General features: G+C 40.0%; 1 pseudogene; it reads left to right on the forward strand.

The window, feature by feature from the left end:
- Positions 1–294: 294 nt before the first annotated feature.
- On the forward strand, positions 295–27,487 carry LOC108408765 (myosin-1-like; annotated as a pseudogene).

The raw sequence follows: 27,487 nt of genomic DNA on the forward strand, positions 1-27,487 counted from the left end.
TGATTACTTCTAATTATATCCAAATATGCCAAATGTCCGTATAAATTATGCTGAGGGTTCATGTTGCCAAATGTGTTGCCCTAACAAAGAGGAGGTCACTGCAGCATCAGCACACTGGCCCTATATAATCACGGTGATTCCTCCTGCCCTATCACCACTGAGAACCCAGAAGTAAGTGATGGGGCCTTTGGGACCAAAAGGACAATAGGGGACAGAAAGCTGACCCCGTGGCCCATCTCTGAGCATGAAAATGGTCCTTCCAACTTTGCCTTTTATTTTCATGGAACCACGCTTTATATTAAGGAAACTTTAATTCTGTAACTACCTTATGGGAATTTCAGAGCTTCACTGAACAGAAACTTTGTTTTTACAGTGTTGGACGCTTCTGAACCTGCATTTTCAACTGGAACTCCAGAGGTAAGACATAGCTTTATTCATTTATTGAGGACAGAGGGGATTTAGTCTAGTGAAGCCAGAAACAGTTCTTAATTGTACACCATTTCCATGTTTTTACAATTACGTAAATGGAGGGTGCTGCTGAATGACTATTTATAAATGCTGGGAAATCATTTTTTCAGAATGTCTTATTCTCAGAGACTACCCTCATTTGTGTTCCAGGATTAAAAGCACCATTTAGGGCAGAATGAATTTTGACTGTGAGTTCTCAGCTGCACTTAGAACTGTCCAGGGGCAATAGACTATTCCATGCCAACCTCTCTCTACTACTGCAAAGTGCTGAATATTTAAACGTTTTACAGATATGTTTAAAATACTCTGGGAAGATTCTTATGAAAAAATGTAAACACAAACAAACATCTTGTTAAAACAATATTTTACTACTTCTGGATGATTATTTGTTTTAAGATTGAACACTGTATGTTTAAAAAGTCACAAATATTACAAATATCAGACTTAATTTAGGAGAGAACCTGGTCCTTCCCCAAGTAATTTACTCCTGAAAGTACAGGAAAGACTCAAACAATCTCACACGCCAAATTGCATAGGCAAATATTTCAGTAAGAGGACAATGGCTTACATGTGATTTTTATCTTTGTCTCTTCTTCTGTGTGGAAAGAAAAGAAACCTGTGGAATTTATGTGGGAAAAGGGGTCATCTTTGGACTGAAGCTCCCATTTCTCCCTGGTGAGGTCTGTTTGCTGAAATCTCTCCATCCAAAAGGAGTGTCAAAAGAGATTTGGGAGTTAAGGCAATGCTAAGTCTCTTAGTAACGAGACCAATGACAAAAAATACAGAGTACTAAGAATTTATTAGACGGTTCTTTAAAAAAAAAAAACCCAAGAGACATAATAGCAAATATTAACGCAAATTAGATGCATAAAGTAATTATTTGACTGAGGAAAAAAATCGCCATCTAAAAGGCAAAGAAGGTTTTGAAAGCTCTGCCATTAACAACCTCATCCACACAGAACAAACCTTCCTTCCTATGATCGCCCCAGCTTGTAGCAGATGCGAACATTATGCCGAAGAAAAAGCGAGTGATTAAAGAGTGACAGTTGTTATAAAACAATCTGCCAACAATTCCCCCTATAGATACTGTTACAGTTTGGAGATTAGGATGTGCAAGGATTCCATTCTCATTCAGCTGTAGACATCTTAGCCATGAGACTCAAGATAAGGTGATCTGCAAAGGAAATCTACAAAGTCCTAAAAGTGAAGCCTCAAATTACACTCTCATTCCAAACCAGTCCTGTCGCTTTGGGTAGATCGCTGGTAAACGACTGCATGATGGCACCCGTACATCCAGGGGTGGAGGCCCAACCGGTCTTTCATTTCAATTCTGAGCTCACGTGTACAACTTCTGGTTTCCTTTTCTCCCCCACCCCCGTGTCTGCCCACAAGGCAGAATACTCTGCCTAATAAACCACAGCCATGAGTGCGAGTTCGGACGCTGAGATGGCTGTGTTTGGCGAAGCCACTTCCTACCTTCGGAAATCGGAAAAGGAGCGGATTGAGGCCCAAAACAAGCCCTTCGATGCGAAAACATCGGTCTTTGTCGCAGAGCCCAAGGAATCCTATGTGAAAAGCATCATACAAAGCAAGGAAGGAAGGACAGTAACTGTGAAGACAGAGGGTAGAGCAGTAAGTAAAAACAGGGAGAAAAATACTCCCTCTTGTTTCTCTATTTCACTTCCAGCTGAAGCCTTACTGCTTGGAGTCTCTAAGCGATTGCCAATACAAACACCCATCTGGTCCGCTTACAGGCGTCGGATTTGGAAGGCAAAAGAAATTCTCCGCAGGAACCTCCTTTCTCCCCTTCCCAACTGCTCACGGGACTGTAACACACTGGTATCAGCTGCCACAATCCTCCTTCGATTCCCCACTTCCCAGTCTAAATCCCCAAACTTGGGAGAAATAGAAATTAGCTTCTCTTACCAGAATTAGTAAGTCACTCACTTACTTAATTAAGGTATTCATGTCCTCATTATTTCCTCTTAACTTGAAGTTTCTTGTTATGAATGGCAAGGAAAAAAATTTTTCCTTATCCCAGTAAAAGGATATAAACTGATAAATAAACCTGGGACAGGGGAATGTGGGACGAAAAATCTTTTAAAAATGGTAGTATCCTAGTTCATTACCTGAAACTGATTTTATTAGCATCAAACTCTGTAACAAATCTAATTCTATGCCTTTACGTCAAGAATCTGAATAACAGAATGGAAAGTGTCACCCACTGCAGTTTTATAACCCCATCTCCAACCATCAATACATACTGGTTTCTTTACTTTACTTGCCAGGCGCTGACAGTGAAGGAAGACCAAGTCTTCCCCATGAACCCTCCCAAATTCGACAAGATCGAGGACATGGCCATGATGACCCACCTGCACGAGCCCGCGGTGCTGTACAACCTCAAAGAGCACTACGCAGCCTGGATGATCTACGTGAGCGCCCTTCAGCATCTCTTCACACCATTTCTCTGAGTAAAAACAAAATCCACATGTTGCATTTTCTGATTTTCTCAGACCTACTTGGGCCTTTTCTGTGTCACCATTAACCCCTAAAAGTGGCTGCCAGTGTACAACCCCGAGGTGGTGACTGCCTACAGAGGCAAAAAGTGCCAGGAGGCCCCACCCCACATCTTCTCCATCTCCGACAACACCTATCAGTTCATGCTAACTGGTGAGTGAGTGAGGCATCTATTTACAGAAATGTGAAAATATAATCTTTAATGAACAACAGTCTTTGGGCCCTGATTATAATAATACTGTAACCAATAGGGTTTCCACTGATTTCAAACAACTCTCAGAACTATAATGCCATATATTCTTCCCAGCAGCCATCTCCATTTTATAGATGAGTGAAGTAAAGCTCAGTGAGTTCCCTGACCTGCCCAAGCTAACCCAGCTGGTAACTGGAACCTTAGTTGAAACAATTAGCAGACCTCTGTAAACATATCTATTGCATTCCCATATTTTTTACTTTCTTATTTAGATAGAAAAAAAGTTCAAATAGATTCTTTTTAAATATCCACATCTACAGCAATCAAAGAAAAGTTACCAGCTATAGCTGGAAATCTCTGTGAATTCTTATCTTTATCTTTAAATGGCACGGCTAATATTGCCAGCCTTTGGGGTGGAACATGAGTAAAGAAAAAACTATGGTTTTCCTCCCAGTGATTTTCAAGCATTTTCCTACTAAAATGGAAGAAAATTAAAATCCCTTTCTTTGAAAACATTTTTGAAATTATATCAAAGTCTGTTATTTCTGCCTTATCAAAGTGTAAACAAACAGCTTTAATATGCATTATAGACCCAAACACAGCCTTAAAACCTTATCTTTATACACCAAATGTATTCCCTTTGGAAATAGTCTATATCCTGAATTTCCTGTTATTACATGGAATTTTGGAAACTGAGACGGTCGGTTTTGTTCTTTTTTGTTTTCTATTGGTTGTTTTGTTGCACTTGTTTCTTAAATTGTCTTTTAAAGAAGAGAAAAGAATAAAATAGGAATCTTTCATTACAAATTGGCCATGCGAAAAGGATTCTACAAGGATTTCATGCCAGTAAACTCTTCTCTGGTTGTGAACAGAAGCTAGCTACCTTCCAGAAATTATCCAAATGCTGGCTCATTTCAGAGGTTTGAATACTCAGCAGCTGCACTTACACTGCTGTGTGCATAGCCACTCCTACCGAGGTCCCCACTCCCCAAACTTTGGGGCTGCTCCAAATTCAAGATAACCTATGACTCCCAAACATGATTTTCATACAAAACCATGCAAAACTGTGGCATTTGACCAGGCTAATGTTATTTTAACATTGCCAAAAGAGACAAGAAATTATTTTCTTATCTATGCTACCACAAGATATGATATGATTTTTATGATTTTTCTTCCACTGGAAAAAGAAATCTCAAGATGAATATCGTCTAAAACCTGTATCTACTTTCCTGAATAGAACTTGAAAGTTCTTTAAAGTATATATTTACATTGAAATAACATCCAGATTTTTTCTATTTCTTTGAACAGATTTTTAGATTTGAGAATTCACTAGAACCTATAATCTATCAGTACAGAATTAAATATTTGACAAATTAGAAAATTGGTATAAATCTAACATATAGAACTAGTGACAATTTTTGTTTTTATTATTTAGAAACATATAAAATTAAAAAGAAAATTCAAGTAAATAACTGAACACAAACATTTATAATTATGGATCCTTTCCTTATTTAGTGTTACTGCCAGACAAATTAGTGGAATCAAGAGCTGGGAGGAGGCTAGATGGTAGGAAAATATATAAACTGGAAATCAAAAGACCTTATCTTTGACCTTAACAAGCTGTGTAATTACTAGAAAAGTCACTTATTCTTCTCTGGTTCTCAGCCTCTTTATCAGTTAAATGAGAGGGTTAGCCTTGGCAGCTTCTAAGATAGCTTATGATTTCAAATTTCTATGATTCTTACTGAAGTATTTACAAATGAAATTACATGATGCCTATGATATTCTTTAAAATAATACAGTGAGATTGGGATGGGAGTATGGATTATATAAAATTGCCCAAATGATAATAACTGTTGAAGCTCTATGGTGAGTACATGGGGACTCTTAAATATTATTGTCTCCACTTTGGTACATGTTTGAAATTTCCCATAACAAAGTTTTAAAAATTAATAAATTATACAAAAAGAAATAGATGATTCTTTGCCTCTGTTTCACAAATTTTACTCCAGGAGGCAAGTGCTTTCGGGGGGGCTAAACACAAAACCAAAATCATAAGTGTCATCTCCAAAATATTCAAAAGAACAACTATGCTTGATCTGAACTGATTCAGTAATTTCACACTGAATATGCATTTTTTTTTAACTGATGGTCTTGATTTCTATTTCACAGATCGTGAGAACCAGTCCATCCTGATCACATATGTAATTTTTTTTTCCTGTGGTTTGTGGTGATTGTCTTAGATATTGACAATATGAGCTATAGTTCTAATCTCTTCTCTGGTTTCTGTTTGGCAGTGGAGAATATGGTGCAGGGAAGACCGTGAACGCCAAGTGTGTCATCCAGTACTTTGCAACAATTGCAGTCACTGGAGAGAAGAAGAAAGAGGAAAGTAGCAAAATGCAGGTGGGTCTGATCACCGAGGTATGAATCCAGATTGTCAGGGCACTCAGGAAATCTGGAGCCCCACATGTGAAGACTGCTTTTGACTTTGCAGGGGGCTCTGGAAGATCAAATCATCAGTGCCAACCCCCTACTGGAGGCCTTTGGCAATGCCAAGACCATGAGGAACGACAACTCCTCTCGCTTTGTAAGTCTCTTGGTCACAGAGGGGTCTTCTCTGCCCTTACGTGCCAGAGTAGCCTTGTCTGAATTAGCATTTTGATTGTATTGTTCTGTGTGCTTCAACTTTTTAATACTAAATAATCTTTCCCCTTTCAAGGGTAAATTCATTAGAATCTACTTTGGTACTACAGGGAAGCTGGCTTCTGCTGATATTGAAACATGTGAGTAAAGGGACCACTGACAATCAAAACAGAGACAAGTGATTTCATTTGCTGAGATATTTTGCAAAACTTGATATGCCTTGAACCTGCTGCCACTGTTGCCCATGAGCTAATGCTGGACTTATCCATAATCTACTTCGTGATCCATTTATTTCAACCTCAACTTGATGGTTCTGTAGCACGCTCTGGAATTCCTGCCACAGCAGCAAATATGACATTTTTTTCCAGGACAAATACTAGGGCTACTTGTGAGTTCCTGTGAGTTATCTATAGGTTTACAATACACCTATGTAATCTGTTCTTTATCTGAGCTTCAGAAGGTGTTTCCAAGGTAGCCTCTCACCACAGAGTCTGGGGTAGTCTGACGAAGAAGGAGCTAGTAAGGATCAACTCTGACAGAGGTCACAGTCCACCACATGAAAAGTTCTTTTTTTTACTGGAGCAGTTATGCTCCCGTCTCTGCTCTTAGATAGTGAGAAGCTTGGGAAATTGCCATATGTATTCTGAATTCTTACATGCAGCACCAAGAGGATCAATCATCAAGTTGAAATCTCAACGAAGCCTAATGTAATGCCCCCAATCTTAGCAAAGACCCTGAGGCTCATTAATATCTTAATGGCATTTTTTTGTAACTTAATATCTATTTCCCTCTCTTCTCAAATCTTCTAGAAAAATCTAGAGTTACTTTCCAGCTAAAGGAAGAAAGAAGTTACCATATTTTTTATCAAATCACTTCCAATAAGAAGCCAGATCTGATTGGTAAGAAAGAACTTAAATTCACAGATGAACATTAACATTTTTATTAACAACTTCTAATGTAAAAAAATATACCCTGAATTTGTGTATCCAGAAATGCTCTTGATTACCACCAATCCATATGACTATGCCTTTGTAAGTCAAGGAGAGATCACAGTCCCCAGCATCGATGACCAAGAAGAGCTGATGGCCACAGATGTAAGTCTCACACAAACACGCACACACACACACACACACACACACACACACACACACACACACTTTTTAAAAATCCATTGTGTGTGGGATTAACAACAATGACCCACTGTAGATGTGGCTACCTCGGGATAAATTCTCCTAAGTAATTTAGTCTCCTCTGCCTTAACTTTTGTCCTGTTATTTCTCTTGGCAGAGTGCCATTGACATCCTGGGCTTTACTTCTGAAGAGAAAGTGTCCATCTATAAGCTCACAGGGGCAGTGATGCATTATGGGACATGAAATTCAAGCAAAAGCAGCGTGAGGAACAGGCTGAACCAGATGGCACAGAAGGTATGAAATGAGCCTCCATCTGGATTTGAACTGAAGAATATGGCAAGGAAAAAAGCCTATTCTAAATTCACATCTCTATAGTGGACTTTTGAAGAGCATATACACATTTACACACATTGCACTCTTTCCTTGCCCCCGTTCCTTCCTCACATCTCTGTATCTCCATCATTTCTATGCAGCCCAAGTAAGTTAAAATGAACTTTTATAAGCTCATTTAACTTATAAGTTAAAATACCATTTGAAGGAGATACCTAAAAAGCACAATATGGGGCCAGATCATTAGATAACAGAAGGAACAGTTCTCCTGCTTTGCCTTGCCTATGGCAGGTAGGTATTCAAGATAACTTGGCCTATTAGTCTACTTGAGCACTATCTAGGTAAACCTAGCGGCTGGCAATACAGGATCTGCCCAAACACAGAGCTAGGAATGAAGGAGTCCCTAGATACTTGTGTGCATGTGTGTGTGATCTATGTATAAGCCTGCAGACAGTCTAGGCAGCAAGTAAGATAAAAAAGAAGCTGAGAAAAAAATCATCCACTCTGTGTATGGAACGTATAGAACCTGCCATGGACGCTAACGTTATCTGCTCCCTTAAGTCTTTCTTGACCACCCAGCTTGACATTCTCTCTCCATCGTCTGAACTCTTTAGCAGTTACTTACTTACCTGACATGTGGCATTTACATTACAGTCACTGCCAGAATTTTAGAAAGGTACTCTATAGGGATCACACAGTGACATTTAATCCCACTTTCAGATGAAGAAACAGATCCAGTGGAGCTAAATTGGGAGTAGCAAAACTGAGCTAAAGATCCAAATATTCAGCTTTTATTTACTACACTCCCTAACAGCATATATTAAGATGTATATATCCTGCCCTTCCAACTACTCCTAAAGTGGCTTAAGACCAGGGACTATGTTTTTTGCCAAATACTGGGCATATGTCTACGGCTGATGAATTTCTTAAAAGCTACTTGAAATTAATCACCAAAGGCCAGTATAACTGACTGACCATTATTAGCAAGTACATGCTCTAATGTACAGGGAGTCTCATTTGCTCTTCTATAGAGTTGATTAAAGCTTTTTACCTAAATGATTAAAAAAATGGATTGGAGGAAATGGAAAGAACCGGTTAAAGAGGATATCCATTATTAGACAACACTGCTTGGATTGCGTCTCTGCAGTTGCTGACAAGGCAGCCAGAATCTGAACTCTGCTGACCTGCTCAAAGCCCTCTGCTACCCCAGGGTCAAGGTCGGCAATGAGTATGTCACCAAAGGCCAGACTGTGCGGCAGGTGAGTGCGTGACCTCAATGCATCACACACATCCCAGGCCTTTGCGGCCTGTATTTAATAACACCAACAATCATTACTCTGACCCTGAAGGTATACAATGTAGTGGGTGCTCTAGCCAAAGCCGTCTATGAGAAGATGTTCCTGTGGATGGTTGCCCACATCAACCAGCAGCTGGACACCAAGCAGCCCAGGCAGTACTTCATCGGGGTCTTGGACATCGCTGGCTTCGAGATCTTCGATGTGAGTTATCTTCATATTAACAAAGAATGGAAGTAAGGTAATCTGGGGTTTGTTGCACTAGGTATTATCATTATTCCTGCACATTAGTAATATCCCCTAATATCCCCATTGCTTTCTCCAACACCATCCAGAACAGGACTTACCTCCAAAATTTCAAGGAGAAACAGAATATAGTGATAATAATGGCTCACATTTGTTGAGTGGTCAGTATATTTCTGGCACTTCAAAATGTTACCTCACTTAATCTTCAAAACAGCCCACAAGGAGTAACTAATAGTACTACTAATTACATATGGAGAAACTGGGATGTGGGGAAGTTAAAATATTTGCTAAAGATCCCATGGCCATATAAGGCAAATCCAGGACAGGAGCCCAGATCTGTACACAAAGTGTCTCCCATAGAGAAGAAAGGGCTAAACATAGAAGGGTAGAGACAGTTCCTAGTCTCACCTCTTCAGGGTTCATTGGCCACATACTAGTTCACCTCTGAGGCATCAGTTTCGTCATCTATAAGCTAAGAATATAAAGTATTACAGAGACCCTTTCAGATCTCCAATTACTATACCACATCAGGTCCCCACACCTGGCAAGGGGGATTTGCCAAATGGAAAGGAGAGAAATGAAGAGAAATTAGCCTATTCATTTCACTTTGTATATCAAACTAAGGTCTTATAAGTTCATGTTTTCACGAACTTGATCTTGAAGAATTGGAGAGGGGGGATGGTAAAAGAAGTGGGGCTTTCTGATAAATCACTTTTACCATTTAATACGAACCATAACTTATGGGATCATAGTTGTTATTTTAATGTATATCATTGCCCATGCAATCTTAGACATGGAAGGAGGTAAATCCTACTAGAAAGAACTCTTGCTGTATGATTGACACCTATGCCCTTAAATAAGGCCCAGAATTAATGAAAAATGTTCAAGTCAAAAATGATTATTTTTTTCCTGGGATTTTTGAAGGAACAGCAATTAGTTTAAATTTCATTTCATTACCTATTCCAGATTTTTCAATAAAAGATTTTTCAGTAATGAATTCTACTGTTAAAAAAAAATTCCTTTAATATTGAAAATTTTGTTTTGTACAGTTTAACAGCCTGGAGCAGCTGTGCATCAACTTCACCAATGAGAAACTGCAGCAGTTTTTCAACCACCACATGTTCGTGCTGGAGCAGGAAGAGTACAAGAAGGAGGGCATCGAGTGGGAGTTCATCGACTTCGGGATGGACCTGGCTGCCTGCATCGAGCTCATCGAGAAGGTCTGTTTGGCTTCTGAAGTCAGGCTGAACTGTAAGGATAACTTTCCCAAGTGCCTTAAGCAATTCCAGAAAGTACTACATAAACTGTAAATCATTAATGCAAGAACAAATTAAAAAGCTACTGTTTAGAAATAACTTCCTCTGTTCAACTTTTATATAAGAAGGATCAGGGAGTGTTTTTAGTTTCACTTTGTTCTAACCAGTTTATTCTAACACTGACTCAAAGCAAAGTGTAAAGTGGAACTGAAAACTCTATTGAGATGATCTGCTTCACTAGAACTGCCTCTGTGAAAAAATCTGTCTCCATTATGACCCAAGATGTCAATAATAAAAATAAGTATTTTTTCTCAATGAAAATTAATGCACAGGTAACACAGCAAGGGTGGATATGAAAGGTAATCTGCTGGGGAGTCAGATGTCAGATTGCTTAGTCTTCTTTACCATCTATCTTTACAGAGATTAAATACACAAAATGTCTTAAATAAGGCTTGGGTTATTCAGACTATTTAATTATTGCATATAAAATAAACATCACTCTAAGTCAGTAAGTCCTTGCCACAGTAAAACAAAACAATGACAGTAGATTAACCCACTTAATAGCAAAGAAGTGTGGTAAATACAGAACATTTTAACAAATGCTGTGCTGACATTTGGAGTTTGTATCCAGCTATTCTTTTCATTGAAAATGATGCTATGGATTGAATGTGATAAGGAACCGTTGAAAAATCATTCTAGTGAAAACCAAAGGACTTCTTTGAGCTGTGGTCCTGGTTTACTTTACAAATGTGTTTAACTGGAGGTGCTCATAATTCCACTATAGCCACCATGTCTATAGCTTTTGAGAGAAGATAGGTTGACACTAATAACTACTTTTCTAAATTCAGCCACTAGGCATCTTCTCCATCCTGGAAGAGGAGTGCATGTTCCCCAAGGCCACAGATACCTCCTTCAAGAACAAGTTGTATGACCAGCACCCAGGCAAGTCTGCCAACTTCCAGAAGCCCAAGGTGGTCAAGGGCAGGGCCGAGGCCCACTTCTCCTTGATCCACTACATGGGCACCATGGATTACAACATCACCGGCTGGCTGGAAAAGAACAAGGACCCCCTGAATGATACTGTGGTTGGATTGTACCAGAAGTCTGCAATGAAGACTCTGGCCGGCCTCTTTTCTACGTATGCTAGGGCTGAAGCAGGTACTTTCTGTGCTCTTCATCTAAATTAAACTGACTCCCACAGAATGTCCACATACATTCCAGCCTCTGGGATTCTACTTTTAACTGATGGGTTTTCTTTTTACCTCAGACAGTGGTGCAAAGAAAAGTGCAAAGAAGAAGGGCTCTTCTTTCCAGACTGTGTCAGCCCTTTTCAGGGTAAAGTACAAATTTAATTTGAAAAGCCTATTCAGTTTCTATGAATTATCATAATTATAGGATTTAGAACAAATTAGGAGGGAATGGAATGTTAATAGGAATCACTTCAAATAGTCACTCTTGTCAGGGTACAGCCAAAGCCATCCTTCTCTTCCTAGGGTCAGATGCTCTATCCACTACTCCTTATTATGATCATCTGATGTAATTGAGGAATGCCAGGATGTTCTTAGAAGGGTTCTTCTTATGTAACCAGGCTGATTTTTAAAGAAGCATAGCTGAACTTCAAGGCTGTCCCTATGGGAGACCATGGCTTTATTCCACTAATGTTGCCCTTTGAGAATGTTCCTGAGTTCTCTTTGAGAATCTGCCTAAGATACACTCTTTAGGACATTCTTCTACCAAAACACATCTTTGCCCTCTGAGGTGGATTTAAAATTTTTTTAAATAGCTGCAAATCAGCAAAGGTCGAGCTTAGTGATTTAGATGGGTGAATAAGCAAGAAAAGATCTCTTCAGATTAAAATAACAATAATTTGACCACAAATAATGTAATTTTCTTAGGCTGGCTCTTCCAAAGGGGAGTGTGCAAAATGTCTGGACTAATGGCTGCCTTGTCAGAATTTGTGTGGCTAAGGCTCATTCCTTTCAAAACTAAAATACAGATAAAATCTATGACTGAGACAGGAAACTACCCCATTCTTTTTCTTTCTCACTATCAATTTACATTATCAAACCAAACAAACTTGTTTCATCAACTTATCCTTGTACATATTTTCAAGATTAGAAACTCACATCACTTACCATGTTTATTTCCTATTGGTTAACTGAGATGTGGAAAAAAAATGACTCTGCCTTCTCAAAGAGTACACGTAAGAAATATTGAGAATACGTGAGTCTTCTATGACTGAGTAAAAATCATCATCTGTCATAAACAATTACTCTACATCTGGAATAATTTCCCCCTAACGCTTCAGATGAGGATCATTCTCAGGGACTCAAGATTCACTCACACAACAGTCCATTGATTGCAGACCCTTCCAAAACACAATACATAACAAGAGCCTATAGTTCTCAGGGAATAATAAACTCAAGAAACGAACAGCAAAAATGGGGACAATTGCTAACCTCGGTTACTACTGTAAACTACTACGATGAAAATTACTAGCACTGAGAGAGAGGAAAGAGGCCTCAGAGGTGATCTCAACTATTTTCAGATGAGGCCCAGACAGACTGAAAGATCTGACGGAGTCAAGCAGCTCATGAGTGGCAAAGCGAGGCTGTGGTCTTTTGTCTTCTGATTCCCAGTTGAGAACAATTTCTGTGCATTAAAGCTACTGAATTTACAGTTTGTTTACAGGATGGATCCTAGGTGTTACAAACGAACACCTTGGAGAGCTGCATTTCTTTCCAACATTTTGACCTTGTGGCTATTTGGCAGCTAGAATTCTTGACACCTTTAAAATATGGGGCAATTGAAGCCTCATAGACTTACACCTACCAGTTAAGAGAGTGCCTAGGTTCGTTCCATTAATTACAAAAAAGCAATCGGAAATAAAACTTTCTCATCAAGTCCCTTCTATCTGGCTTTCTAGGAAAACTTAAATAAGCTGATGACCAGCCTGAGGAGCACCCACCCCCACTTTGTGCGGTGCATCATCCCCAATGAGACCAAAACGCCTGGTAAGAAACAAGAGCATGAGATACTCCAACAGGCACAGGATGAAAAGTCAGTGCCCAGGAAGGCGCACTCTGCTGTGTTTTAGGGGCCATGGAGCATGAGCTCGTGCTGCACCAGCTGCGGTGTAACGGCGTGCTGGAGGGCATCCGCATCTGCAGGAAGGGCTTCCCCAGCAGGATCCTCTATGGGGATTTTAAGCAAAGGCCAGTCTCTCTTTGCTGTATTTCACTGAATGCCATGAATAGTTTATTCTCTTAACTGTTATCCCTTGTCCCTTGAATTTCATGTATCCTACTTAGTAAATATAATAAAATATTTAAATAATATAGTCTTGTGCAGTAGGATAGAATAACAGGTTAGAAGAGATAATGCTTCTTAAATATTGGAGGGAGACATGGGCTGGACCACAGAAATATACTGTTCTACTATCTGCACTTAAAAGACTTTTGGATTTCTACTTTTACTTTTTCTTTCAGATTTTTATGCATGTTTCATTTTATGTCATTTGGTTTCATATATGATCACACCTTCCTCATCATTCTTTCTTTGACTGACAGATACAAAGTTTTAAACGCGAGTGCTATTCCAGAAGGACAGTTCATTGACAGCAAGAAGGCTTCTGAGAAACTTCTTGCCTCTATTGATATTGACCACACCCAATATAAATTCGGACATACCAAGGTACAGCTGTTATTTATTTACACCTGATCCAAGTACCTCCTGCCATTTCTGTGTCTCCTGTCATAACGCAGATGATCTGTGATTCTCCCTTTCTCCAGGTTTTCTTCAAAGCTGGCCTGTTGGGTCTTCTGGAAGAAATGAGAGACGATAAATTGGCCCAGATTATAACAAGAACTCAAGCAGTCTGCAGGGGATTCCTAATGAGAGTAGAATATCAGAAGATGTTGCAAAGGAGATAACAACCATGCAGAATATCAGAATTGTAAGGTCCCTTAGGGACTCTGTTGATCAGCCTCCTTCATCCATTAACTTTCATGTGGGGCTATTACATGCTTCTCACACCGTTCAGAACTCACTCCTACAAGACATCAGCCTTTGCTTTAGCCCTCACATTTGGATTCCTTCCAAAACCCTCCTCCCTTCAATTTCTCCCTTTCCATCTATCTCACATATAGCTGCCAGAATAGTTTGCAATAAGCACTATTTTCATCATGCCATATCTGTTTGTGGTTTCCCATGGTCTCCCACATCAAATCTAAGTGGCCTCGCATGGCTGTCAAGGCCCTCTTTATTCCCCACCTCTTCCATCATTCCCAACCACAGAGCCTTTCCAGACAGGCTAAACATTTTGCTTATCTCCTACTCTCATGTTTACACAAGCCCTTTCCCCCCAAAACTTCCATTTCTCCTCTCTCTAATTCATTTCATCCAACTCTATCTACCCAACACTAGTAGAGCACTGATGTGTGTGCATCCTTACACATACATTCTGCATTCACTTTGCTCATTTGTACTGATTTAGGTTTGCATTATTACTATTCCCAAGTCTTTTCCATGGGTCTACATTATGGTTTGTGCCATGGTACCTGAGAGTTAACCTCAGAGTTAAGGTTCTTATAAATTGGACCTATATAGAAAAAGAATTTCCTTTTTAATAAGCTTGATAAGACATACTAATACTCTGGATTTACGAATGGATTTACATTGCTACAGGGTAGTCAAACCTGGTCTGTTGCTACAGTTTGCCGAAATGGTATCTTTTATTAATATTTAAATGTTTCATTTAAATAAAACAAATTTGGAGCTCAATCCATGCTAAATCCCCTGCATATGTTAACATTTTTTTGAGCAGATAAGAATGAGGCATTTGAAAGAATCTGAAAAGAGCCAGTATATTATCTGAGGAAGCTAACAAAAGTAGTTCAGAGAGTAGCTAATTCAGTAGTGATCAAAATAGGAGGAAAGGCTTCAAGGAAGACATGATAAATAGTAAATTCATTAAGTGAGCAATTGAGAAAGCAGCCTATGCCGTCTCACAGTTCATATCTACATGCTGACAGCCAAACAGTACAGTCAGCTCACAATTGCCACATCCACTTCCAAATCACTGATGTTGTAATGTCTCAAATGATCTTAAATTGGTAAGTGTTCCTCATATATGCAAAGTATTCCCCCTGTAAATTTAGCTTCTTTGCTAGTTTTAGAACACAGTTGTTCAGTATGAGCAATATACATTAACAAAGTGGTTACACTGAAGACTGCTATGAGTGAGAGTATGAGAGAATGTGTGTGTGTGTGTGTGTGTGTGTGTGTGAAGCCTGCATATAACATATAAAGAATCTGATATATCGTTTATATGTGGGGGGGTCATTAAAATTGCCACTAATGGATTGATCTGCACTGGTATTTTTGTGTCACTTCAGAGAAGTCATTTTCTGCATCCAGTACAATGTACGTGCATTCATGAACATCAAGCACTGGCCCCGGATGAATCTGTTCTTCAGGATCAAGCCCCTCCTCAAGAGCATGGAGACTGAGAAGGAGATGGCCACCATGAAGGAAGAGTTTCAGAAAACCAAAGATGAACTGGCCAAGTCAGAGGCAAAAAGGAAGGAACTGGAGGAAAAAATGGTCACTCTCTTGAAAGAGAAAATGACCTGCAGCTCCAGGTTCAATCCGTGAGTATTCTGTGTTCTGAATGCACCAGGTTACTAAAGCTTTCCTGGAAGGCACATATTCTCTGGATTTACAGATGGCCTTTTCTCAAAAAAAGAAAATCTCAAGTTGCTTTTTAAAGTATTTATCTTATCTTTCAATATTCCTATGAGGAAGGTAAAGCACAAATATTTCCAAATTGCAAATGGGAAAGGGAGGATTACAGAATTTATTCAATATCACAAATGTAACAGCCACGAAGGAAGCAGTTTACAAGCAAGCACCCAAATCCCAGTCTCCATCCCACCCCTGAAAGTTAGCTCAGTGAATTTGTTTTCAGTTATTTGAACTCAACTATCAGGATGTAAGGTAGAGCTGAGTGGCCCCTGTGATTCTTCCATTGATACAGATCCCAAGTTCTTAAGGCCTCTGTTTACCGGCTCAGGAGGGAGCTGCAACCAGAGTGATGAGTGGGTTTGGCACCAGGGCTCTGGCCAAACATAATGTCCCATGTCATGGGTCCAACATGCCCAAAAGTGTCACAAAGACACATGTGGAAAGGACAGTTTTCCTAAAATTTTTAAGCTGTTTTCAACTTTTTGTCCTGATATCTTCATTTATATGGAGCATATATAGGATCAAGCATAGATAAGAGCCTTTTCATCTTACACTCTTTTCATAAGTATTATCATCCATCAGTGAATAATATTTATTGAGCATATCCCTATTAAAAATCAAAGCAAAGAAGTCCTGGGAACTCCCCATTATCATCCACTTAGGCATTTAAAAAACTGAAGATATGAGCAAAACAAACACTGAGAAGTTAAAGAAATCCCCAAGCCTGAATATTCTAATAAGTAAGTAGCTAAACTGACTTTTATTTGAGTCCTTAGTCACTTATAAAAACTGTATTGAGCTATACAGTTTCTCAAAATTAAGTGGTCTTATATATTCCAAAATTCATTTTGAGACTAATAGGTGGAAATGGAAATTTTGGACAATTATAGCACTGTTATGGACTATCAGGAAGGTTTTGAGTAAACTAAAAATGCTACATGGAAATGTATTCATAGGCGTAAAATTATTTAAGCTCTTTTTCTTTTCTTTTTTAAATTTAATCATCTAGTAACTAGTTGTCTGAGTGGGAAAAGACCGAACTACAAACTAACAACTTGAGTAAGTCACAGTCTTTGAATATTACAGTTGAAATGTTCTTAGCAATCATTTATTCCAACACCCTTAATTACATATGAGAAAATTGAGAATTAGAGGAATAAAGTATCTACCCAAGTTCATCCATATGGAGGAAAGATAATGGGACCAAAACTCAGACTTCCTTAGGTCCCAACACTCTTCTAGGCAATATTTTTAAAAATAGTCAATTGGCTCAATCTAATTGTTTTTCAGATTAATTTGCTCCTAAATCTACACTCTCACTTCTAAATAGCTGCATTTCTCCAGGCCATGTAATATTGTTCAATAAAGTTCAATTTCTATTCATACTGAAAACTACACCAGAATTCAGTAAACACTACTATTTTGTGCAAAAAACAAAAATAAATAAGTATAAATTCTCTAAATATCTTAATGAATATCTCCACAGGAAGCAGATGCCCTGGCTGAGGCAGAGGAAAGGTGTGACCAGCTGATTAAAAACAAAATCCAGCTGGAGGCCAAAATCAAGGAGCTGACTGACAGGGCTGAGGATGAGGAGGAGATCAACGCCGAGCTGACGGCCAAGAAGCGGAAGCTGGAGGATGAATGTTCAGAGCTCAAGAAGGACACAGATGGCCTTGAGCTGACACTGGCCAAGGTGGAGAAGGAGAAACATGCTACAGAAAATAAGGTATGAATCACACCCTGCACTACCACGGGGAGGTTCTGTCATCCAATAAGCTACTTGGTGGCAGAGATACTCTCTTCCTTAACCTTCTAGGTGAAAAACCTCACAGAAGAGATGGCAGGCCTGGACGAAACCATAGCTAAGCTGACCAAGGAGAAGAAGGCCCTCCAAGAGGCCCACCAGCAGACCCTGGATGACCTGCAGGCAGAAGAGGACAAAGTCAACACTCTGACCAAAGCTAAAATCAAGCTAGAGCAGCAAGTGGATGATGTAAGTGTGTCTTTAATATCCACTTGAAAGGTTTTTCTGTTTTAAGTAAACTTTCATGTGTAACACAGTGACTTTCTCCTTAGCTTGAAGGGTCCCTGGAGCAAGAAAAGAAACTTCGAATGGATCTAGAGAGAGCAAAGAGGAAACTGGAGGGTGACCTAAAATTGGCTCAAGAATCCATGATGGATACAGAGAATGACAAACAGCAACTTGATGAGAAACTCAAAAAGTAGGGACTTCAAAAAAAATTCTGTATGGTATCACCTTTCAATTCATGAGTATTAATGTGTTTTGTTCTTTCTTCTGTCGAAAGGAAAGAATTTGAAATCAGCAATCTGCTAAGCAAAATTGAAGATGAGCAGGCAGTAGAAATTCAACTACAGAAGAAGATCAAAGAGTTGCAGGTGAGTCATCTCACCTCCATTTTTTTCTCTGCACACCCAAAATACTTGAAATTGAGATGAGTTTCTGCTAATGTGCTTGGGTTTCTCCCAGGCCCGCGCCGAGGAGCTGGAGGAGGAGATCGAGGCGGAGCGGGCCTCCCGGGCCAAAGCAGAGAAGCAGCGCTCTGACCTCTCCCGGGAACTGGAGTAGATCAGCGAGCGGCTGGAAGAAGCCGGAGGGGCGACCACGGCCCAGATTGAGATGAACAAGAAGCGGGAGGCTGAGTTCCAGAAAATGCGCAGGGACCTGGAGGAGGCCACCCTGCAGCATGAAGCCACGGCGGCCACGCTGAGGAAGAAGCACGCGGACAGCGTGGCCGAGCTGGGGGAGCAGATTGACAACCTGCAGAGGGTCAAGCAGAAGCTGGAGAAGGAGAAGAGTGAGATGAAGATGGAGATTGAGGACCTTAGCAGTAATGCAGATGCCATTTCCAAAGCCAAGGTACCCAATATCATCTCTAAACGAGGGTAATTAATAACCTGTAAGAGATTCTATTCTTTTAATGATGGTTATGACCCACAAGGATTATTTCAAGATCCACTTTAAACAGCTATCATGAGGATTATTTCAAAATCCACTTTAAACAGGTATACCAGTGGAATAATTGAGTAGCCTCCACATGACCACTTTAGGGACATTATGCACTCACCATGCTGAATCCTAGCATGTTCCATAGAGTTGGTGCCAGACTTTCTACTTATACTTGACATGAAATTTATTCACTCTAAAGATATTTAAAGAAGTTTTAACTTTTTAAACTGCATTCACTGTCTCATCTTTCATTGTCACATGTCCCATAGGGAAATCTTGAAAACATGTGCCACACTCTAGAAGATCAAGTGAGTGAACTGAAGACCAAGGAAGAAGAGCAGCAGCGTCTGATCAATGACCTGTCGGCCCAGAGGGCACGGCTGCAGACAGAAGCAGGTGCAGACCTTTCTCTGAGTCCTGCAACTATGTACTAGATAAAAGCAACCCCAGAGGTCCTGCATAAATAGCAATACTCCCTCTGATTCTAGAGGTGGATAAATAAACTATCAGTATTCGCTGAGCAAGGCATAAAGAATAAAAAGCAAGAATCAGCAGGCTAGTGGCTTATTATACTCCTTCGGCAATTCTGCTTTTTAATCTCCAGTTCTAATTAGTTCTGTAATATTTAGAAGCAGATAAAAAGTATATATTTGATGTATATATACATACAGATATGAAAGTATAAAAACTTTAGGCTTATTTTTGTATTCTATTAAGAAATTCCTTTATTTCTGTTATTCTTAGGTGAATATTCCCGACAATTAGATGAGAAAGATGCTTTGGTCTCTCAGCTTTCAAGGAGCAAACAATCGTTCACTCAGCAGATTGAAGAGCTGAAACATCAGCTAGAGGAAGAAACAAAAGGAGTTTTACCAAAGATCTAAACATGTCCAGTTAGGTTCTACTTCTGGTGTGCAAATTAAATACCACTGAATAAGTGGATGTAAGTCATGGAACTGGTACTTCCACAGGCCAAGAACACCCTGGCGCACGCCCTGCAGTCCTCCCGCCACAACTGTGACCTGCTGCGGGAACAGTACGAGGAGGAGCAGGAAGCCAAGGCCGAGCTGCAGAGGGCGCTGTCCAAGGCCAACAGCGAGGTGGCCCAGTGGAGGACCAACTACGAGACGGACGCCATCCAGCGCACTGAAGAACTGGAGGAGGCCAAGTACGGGCTGTAAATCTGGGGGAGGAAAATGATAGGGTTTCCTAGCTGCCCAACTCAGCTACTCCCAGAAGCAGCTGTGACAATGTTGATGATGACAGCATGACAGCAGACATAAACCTTTACTCAGTGCACACTGTGTATCAGGTACTATGTAGACAGCCATTAGTTCATTTAGTTTTCATACAAACATGATGGTATTATTATTCTAATCCCTATTTTACAAATGAGGGAACTGAGGCTGTGAGAGGTTAACCAACAAATCCAAGGACATATGATTATTAAGTGGAACAGCTCAGATTAGAACCAGATATTCTGATTCCAGACCCCATCTTCTTTCCTTTTTTTTTATTGAAGTATTGTTGATATATAACCTTACATTGGTTTCAAGTATACAACACAGTGGTTCAACAGTTATCCACATTATTCAATCCTCACCCTGACTAGTTACTATCTATCAACATAGAAGATGTTAAAGAATCACTAGCTGTATTCTCCATGCTGTACTGCCATCCCCATGACCAACTTTTATTATGATTGAGAAGAACCAATCTTCTTAAGTGCTGCAGTAGAAAAATATATCTCTTAAGACTCATGGTGGAGGCCACCAAACCATATATAATGTCAAGGGTTGGTCTAAGCAAAGTAAAGCCTTGGTCCATGTGCAGACCAAAGGGGACCTTCAAGTAGGTCTTCTTGGACAGCAGGGCTAAAGGATTTTCTGAACCATAAGGAGGTAATGCTGGCATGCAGTGAGCAATAAAGAAAGAATGTAGGCAATTCCAAAGGAAAACAACCTGGCTTTGCTTCAACTCCATGAACTGTCCTGATTTATCCATCCAGGACAAATATATATGATTAGAAGAAACTGGCTATTTTTCTCTAGGGAAAAAGTACCTGAAATGAAATAGAAAGTCTGAGAAAGCAAGTGAATGTGCTTAACATATCTCTGCCCAATTAGTTAGTTTCAAATCTTTTGAGGAATGAGTAGAGTTATATAAATCAATCACTAAAATTGACTCAGCTAGCCATTCACAACCATACTCCATTAGAACTCGTGAAAATTCTCAATTATTTCTGTGAAAAGACATGTTACGATGGAGCACTAACAGCAGCCTCCTAAGAACTGCGTGATATACCAAGGGCTTGAATCTTATTGTTGACCACTTTGGACCTTTTCATAGGGTTTATCAATCTAGAAAGCAGTTTTGGCTGCCACTGTTTTGAAAACCAAATGTTATCTGTCATTATAGAAACAGGACTGTGAAGGGGGCCAAAGAGGTTATTTCTTCCCCCTGTTTTTGACCACTGTCCTTAACTGCCTGGCTAACTTTCCAGGAAGAAGCTGGCCCAGCATCTACAGGATGCAGAGGAACATGTGGAAGCTGTGAACACCAAATGTGCTTCTCTAGAAAAGACAAAGCAGCAGCTCCAGAATGAAGTGGAGGACCTCATGCTAGATGTGGAGAGATCTAATGCTGCCTGTGCAGCCCTTGATAAGAAGCAAAGGAACTTTGAAAAGGTAGTCCACAGTGACCAGCTTCCTAGGAAGAAATTGGCATGATTCTTGTGACAGAGGCTTAGTTCTGATGTACTTCCAGGTCCTATCAGAATGGAAACAAAAGTGTGAGGAAACTCAGGCTGAACTTGAGGCCTCCCAGAAGGAGACCCGTTCTCTCAGCACTGAGCTGTTCAAGGTCAAGAATGCCTACGAGGAATCCCTGGATCAGCTTGAAATGCTCAATAGAGAAAATAAGAACTTACAGCGTGAGTGTTCTTCAACATCCCTACCCGATATAACCCTGGCAGGAACTTTCCATATTGTATCAGCCTGCCCACTTCTCCTTTGTATGTTTACTCACAGAGGAGATTTCAGACCTCACTGAGCAAATTGCTGAAGGAGGGAAGCAAATCCATGAACTGGAGAAAATAAAGAAGCAAATGGAACAAGAGAAATGTGACATTCAGGCTGCCTTAGAGGAAGCAGAGGTACATATTATTATGTTGCGGGGGTGGCAAAATCAAAGACAAACATCGTGAAAACTCTCAAAGTGGGCAGTGGTACTGAGATGGATCCATTATTACAGAGCTGGTGAGAATTTGAACTCATTTAACCTTTTTGAAGGGTAATTTGGCTCTAGGTATTAGAAGCCTTAAAAATATAATGCTATGACCCATGAATTCTGTTTCTAAGACTCTATCCCAGGAAAACTACCTTAAATGGAGGTAAAACTTTAAGTACAAAGATGTCCAATCCAAGAACAAGATGAACCAAATTTTGGAACATCCATATGATGCAACTTTATATAGCCATTAAATATAATTAAGATGGGAAAATATTTATGGTAGACAGTAATTTTTAAAGCAGGACACACATTTGCATATACAATATAATTGTATCATATATAAATATATATAAACAGGAAAAAAACTAGAAAAATATATAGATTAAAATGGTTATTTCTGAGTAGGAGTACAATAGGAAATATTTTTTTTACATATTGTTCCCATCTTCTACATGAACATGTATTTTGTAATCAGAAAAAAATATGTTGTAAACTGAGAATTTCTGCAAGAATTGGTATATCACACATGAACATTTTAATTTATAAAACAGATTGAGTTTATATTTACCACACATAAGTTTAATCATACAATTTTTGTTAGTACTCATATGAATAATATTCATATAGCATTATATACATACCACCTTTATTACAGAGCTGCCCTGTATAATCCATGACTAAATAAACAAAAAAATGATTTACCTAGCAGGTTCCTGGAACTGTTACACTGTACTTTTGTAAAATTAGACAAACTAATTTTAATATGGTGTTAATAAGAGTTTGGCTCACAAGAGAATATGCTCCATATATTCAAATTATTTTCCATCATTAATTGATTACTGTTTTGTTAAGGTATCTCTTGAACACGAAGAGGGAAAGATCCTGCGCATCCAGCTGGAGCTGAACCAAGTCAAGTCTGAAATTGATAGGAAAATTGCTGAAAAGGATGAGGAGATTGACCAGCTGAAGAGAAACCACATTAGAGTCGTGGAGACGATGCAGAGCACCCTGGATGCTGAGATCAGGAGCAGGAATGATAGCCTGAGGGTCAAGAAAAAGATGGAAGGAGATCTGGATGAAATGGAAATCCAGCTGAACCACGCCAACCGCCTGGCTGCAGAGAGCTTGAGGAACTACAGGAACACGCAAGGCGTGCTGAAAGTAAATGGGTTCACAGTAACAGCCCAGATAAGTCAGGGAAGTTAACCATCTTCCATTCATCAAAATGCTGTCTTGTTAAAACCATCCACTCTTTTCTTTTAACAAATTACACAGCTCATAGTATAAAGGTAGCTAAATTAAATATACACAGAACATAACATTTTTAAATAAAAATGTAACATTTAAAAATAAATGTCATGTAAAAGAACAAACAGAAGCCCAGAGGTACACTATGATGCGAGAGAAAGGGCACAGCTTTGCTAAGCCTGAAGTTGAGTTTTAGTTTTGTCACATACTAGCTACCGGATTTTAAACAAGTTATTTAATTTATCAGAACCTCTGTTTCTTCTTCCACAGAATAAGACTACCCACCTCATAGCGTTACTGTGAGGATTAAATGAGGTAAAAGATGTACAGTACTGGGTAGAGCATGTGGAAAATGCTCCAAGATGATAAACATCAGTGACTTATACATGAAAACATAACCACATAATAGCATACAAGGTACAAGAGTCTGTCTCCTGATAATTGTATCTCACCTAAGCTGGTGACATCTCCATTTTCACACTCATTCAAATGATAGGCTTGTCATTTCCTGATCCTGGCACCAGCACCTCCTTCCTATTCATCTCCTGGGATGTTCATGTCCTCTTCACAGTGTCCAAGGCCTTTTTTTCACTTAACAGGACACCCAGCTGCACCTGGATGATGCCCTCCAGGGCCAGGAGGACCTCAAGGAGCAGCTGGCCATGGTGGAGCACAGAGCCAACCTGCTGCAGGCCGAGGTGGAGGAGCTGCGGGCCTCTCTGGAGCAGACGGAGAAGAGCAGGAAAATCGCAGAACAGGAGCTCCTGGACGCCAGTGAGCGCGTCCAGCTCCTCCACACCCAGGTGAGCCCCTCATATCAAATAAACGCTGGTGTACTGTTAAGTGATGAACACAATTGTAATATGGAGGCACCCCATTTCTCTTTGTGTATAAAAGGATTGGGGATATGCTCTCAGATGAGTGATGGGGTTATAGGTGATTTTTTGGTGTGGTGTTCCAATTTGTCATTTTTAGAGTTTCTATCCAAAAAAAGAGAGGGCAATACTCTTTTATTTAAAAGTCAGGTTTGACATTTTACATTATTTTTAAAACCATCACATAGAATAAGCTCAAATAAAGATAACAGCTCACTAAGAAATCTGAAAGTGCTCCAGGTAGTGATTCTCATCAGGAGCACCTCAGCGTCTGGCGCTGCTGTGTTACATCCTTATGCCTCACAGGAAGTTTAGCATCACTGGCTTGCCTGGGCATTAAACGCAGTAGCACCCCTAGTCATTTCAACAACCAAAAACATCCACACCCAAACATTTCCAGATACCCACTGTGGCAGCATTGTTTTCTTTTGAGAGCCACAGTGCTCAACTTCTAAGAAAACATTTTCATAAAACAATGCAGCATTCCCCAAGGGAGAAAACCACAGAAGTCAACAGAGAATAGATTCCTTCTAACTAAGAAACTCCTAGTGCCAGGTACTCAAAAAAACATCTGTTCTTTTCTAACAATTCCATCCTTTTAAAGATAGAATACTAGTGATGCCTGATTGAAATATAATTGAAAGAGCAATTAAGTAATATAGGCAGTCTTAAACCTCAAAAGTCATTATGCAAAAATCAGATGGACCCAGGCAGTGCAGCAGGGGTGGGTTCCAAACTTGCAAATGATTAGTAATTTTCATTGAACAAATATTTAAAGTTTGGTGAAATGTTGCCATCAGGTCCCCTGAACAAGCCAACAAGCTTTGAGGGTTTAGAATAGGACTGATAATGACACACATTTTATAAAAGAATCACTCTGGCTTTATAAAATCCCAAGTGGGCAAACTGCAAGTTTTATAAATTTTCACTGACTATTTTTAACAGAACACCAGCCTGATCAACACTAAGAAGAAGTTGGAAAATGATGTTTCACAACTCCAGAGCGAAGTGGAAGAAGTAATTCAAGAATCGCGCAATGCCGAAGGGAAGGCCAAGAAGGCCATCACTGCTGTGAGCAAGACGAGATGTGCTTTCCTGATACACGTGTGTTACCTGCCATCACCAAGTTCCCTCTTCTCTTGGCTTATTTACTAAATAGGCGGCTATGATGGCCGAGGAGCTGAAGAAGGAGCAGGACACCAGCACCCACCTGGAGCGAATGAAGAAGAACCTGGAGCAGACGGTGAAGGACCTGCAGCTCCGTCTGGACGAGGCTGAGCAGCTGGCCCTGAAGGGCAGGAAGAAGCAGATCCAGAAACTGGAGGCCAGGGTGGGTGTCTCAATCTCTCTGAATTTGGGAAGGGAAAAAGGGCTCCATCCATCCACTCTTCCTACATACGGATGCCCATCCCCATCCTGGGGCTGGGGACACCCACCCACCTTCGTCAGTAGGCCTTGAGCTGATTAATGTTCCCCAAGACTGACTGTGTAAGTATCTTTCTTGGTTGTAGATGCGAGAGCTTGAAAATGAGCAGAAACGCAATGCTGAGGCTGTTAAAGGTTTGCGGAAACATGAGAGAAGAATAAAGGAACTCACCTACCAGGTAAGGGGAGCAGCTTTCTGAAGTGTCCGGACTTCCTGCCCAAAGTAAAACTGTCAACCCGGTGACCACTTATGTAGCACTCATGAATGGATACAGACTAACGTGACATACATAAGGGCCGAGTGACACAACTGCTTATAACAGACCCTTTCTGAAGCTATAGGAAAATCAGCAAGGCCTTTAGAAAATAGCGTAAGAGAATAAAGAACACAGGTTTTCAAGTCAGATAAACTGGGTATTGGTCCTAGCTTGGCCTCTCTAACTTTTTGAACTTGGGTAGGTTACTTAACCCTCTGAACATTATTTTCACCACCTATAAAATACACTAACAACATCTACTCTCCAGAATAGGGAGGGAAGGATTAGAGAAGATGTGTACAATTCCCTAATACAGTGCCTGCACACAGTGGATAGTTAACAAGAACAGCTACTGTTAATACTATGAAGGAAGCCCCAGAGTTGACCAAGCTTACCCAAGGCCCAGACTGAGGAAGACCACAAGAATGTTCTTAGGCTACAGGACTTGGTAGATAAATTACAGGCAAAGGTGAAATCATACAAGAGACAAGCTGAGGAAGCTGTAAGTATCTTTAAGCCCTTGAGGGAAAAGAAAATTTCTTTGGGGCTGAAAGTATGTTAGGATATGTTAACAAGAAAGAAGGGAACAAAATCAGAATATAACATTCATATTTTAAGAAAGATATTACACTCAAATTACCTAGCTTACTTGATAGCTGTAGAGAATATACAGTAGAAAGTCTAATTAACACCAAAATATTCCTCTCCCTCTAGAAATGCACAAAATAAAGTGTTCTCAAAAGCCAGACATAAGTCTCTTACCCCAACTAACTCATTCACTCACTTTCAGTAATATTATGTCCCCACATTTGCTGTAGCAAATAAGGACATGTTGGAAGATTCTCCAGCTTCTTTTCCTGGTTGTTCGCCATTATTCAGACACATAGGGAGGAAGTTAAGTAGGAAGAAAGGAAGGGAAGAAGAAAAGAGGCACAAATAGTATGATAATAAGTCAAACCAACAGAGGCATACTTTCTTCCTAGACCCACTTTTTCCCTTTTTCCATATACCAGAGTCAAAACACAGGGCAAAAAATTTTGAGTGGATTTTCCCGCAGTTAGTTTGACCTACATGAACTTACTAAGTTACATAAGGGCATATGGGGGCCTCTTCTGCCTTTCCACCCAATCCATAGCTCATAAATAGGTGGCCCATATGTATGGGTTTGACATAATAAGGCTGTCCTTTCCATTTCAAAATAGTTTCTTCCTTCACTCTTTAGAGTAAAAAATGTAGTTGAAGTTATAACTTCTGTCCAGATTTGAAATCAGATATGGCAAACAGGCCATAAGAAGGAAATATATGAGTTGAGGGAAAAAAATCCTGTTGGTGAAGAGTGCAATAAGAACCACCAAGTCTAATTCTCCCAGTTTTATCTCTACTCTCAGGAGGAACAATCCAATGCTAACCTTGCTAAGTTCCGCAAGCTCCAGCATGAGCTGGAGGAGGCCGAGGAGCGGGCCGACATTGCTGAGTCCCAGGTGAACAAGCTGCAGGTGAAGAGCCGGGAGGTTCACACAAAAGTCAGTGCACAGTGAACATATTGGCCTGATGCTGCCAAGGGGCTGAAGAGACGCACAAAATGTGCTATTTTTGGTCACTTGCTTTATGATGTTCATTTTTCCCAACGTTGAGTAAATAAAAACTACAGTA

This window comes from Manis javanica, chromosome 4, assembly GCF_040802235.1.
Source record: "Manis javanica isolate MJ-LG chromosome 4, MJ_LKY, whole genome shotgun sequence".
Taxonomy (NCBI): Eukaryota; Metazoa; Chordata; class Mammalia; order Pholidota; family Manidae; genus Manis; species Manis javanica.